The following is a 1,552-nucleotide window of genomic DNA, read 5'->3' as shown; positions in this document are numbered from 1 at the left end:
TCCTGGATGGGAAGAGAAATGTCTTCAAACTTGGAAACAAAGTCCAGAAATGAGCTGAGAATTCAACCAGAAACAAACATTTGATAGATTAAAATAAAGATTAGAATAAATCCTGTGGATATCATCACACTGTCAGTGAGCGGCACCACAGGAGAGGGAGAGACTGGTCAGTGGCTGGGATGAGTTTAACCCTTTCCAGCTGAAGAGGAGGCGCAACAGACAGACGGACAGACAGACTCTCTTCACAGTGACACCATGTTCTCCTTCTGCAAATGATCCACTTCATCCTGTCTCCGTGTCCCTGCTCCTCAGGTCCTTCATGTTTCAGATGTGTCTCTCCTACCTGAATGAATGAATTAGCACCTCAGCAGCCATCAAAGGCTGCAGAAGCCTGTTAATCATGTTTTTATTCAGGTCAGAGTGAAGGCAGCAAGCAGCTAAAGAATGTAGGACGGAGGGCCCTGAGGACCAGGGTTCAGAAACTCTCTCCTTTAGTTACTGGCTGAGCTTTTACTAAATGTCTTTCATCTTTTAGACATTATTACTGGCTTAGAAATGAACAGATTGTTGATTATATGTAGGATCATGTCCACAATTTAAGAAAGAGAGAAAAATTGATTGATCTGAATATCCAGACAAATAATTGATCCCTTGCATTATGTTTATGTTTATTATGTTTAAGCCTTAATTTACCGAAAAAAGTAAAACTATTTTTGCAAAGTGGAATGCAACAAATCCCAATACAATTTCTAAAATATAGAAAGCCTGCTGGACCTTTAATCTAATTAAAGCTCCCATCCTCAGTGTAAGCTGACCTGCTATTCATCTAATTCATCCGTCTTCTACCACTTATTCCATCAGGGCCACAATGGGGCCGGTGCCTAACCCCAGCAGTCTAAGGGCCAAAGACGGGGGCCACCCCGGACAGGTGGCCAGTCTGGCACAGGACAGCACTCAACCACTGACTTACATTTCTCCTTTATGTCTACAGCCTAACTGTAAACCCAACAGGTTCTAAACTAAACTCAATTGAAAGCTTAGTCCTAAACCATAAAACAGCATTTTACCCGAGGGACCAGTCATTGGCTCCCTACTAGGAGGAGTCAGTCTCCACCGTGCAACAGGAGGGTTTTCTCGAAAATGGGAGGAATCCAGACTATCTAAAAAGAACCACTGCATGGATGTGGGGAACATTTAAAAAAGATGCTGGACCAAGAATCGAACCCTGGACCTTTGTTGCTGCAAGGCAGCAACGTACTAACTGCAGTGGGAATCTACCGGCAATACTAGGCAGGTGCCTAGGGCCCTAAGCTCCTGGGGGCCCCATAAACTCTGTTTCCATGTATGGTTAAAACAACTATTCCTTATTTGTGCACATTAATTATGTTTTTGATAAAAATCCTTTGGCTAAAATGCCATCAGAACACTGATGAGACAACATCTAAAAGCAGCGAACTCTGCTCTCCAGAGCGAGTAGATTGGTAACACCGCCTCCTGCTCTCCTCTATCTTGTCTGCTGTCATGATTCATGCAGCTATTATTTCATCCAAAT

Source organism: Cyprinodon variegatus, unplaced genomic scaffold (assembly GCF_000732505.1).
Source record: "Cyprinodon variegatus isolate N-32 unplaced genomic scaffold, C_variegatus-1.0 Scaffold1125, whole genome shotgun sequence".
Taxonomy (NCBI): domain Eukaryota; kingdom Metazoa; phylum Chordata; class Actinopteri; order Cyprinodontiformes; family Cyprinodontidae; genus Cyprinodon; species Cyprinodon variegatus.
This window is presented reverse-complemented; position numbering follows the sequence as displayed.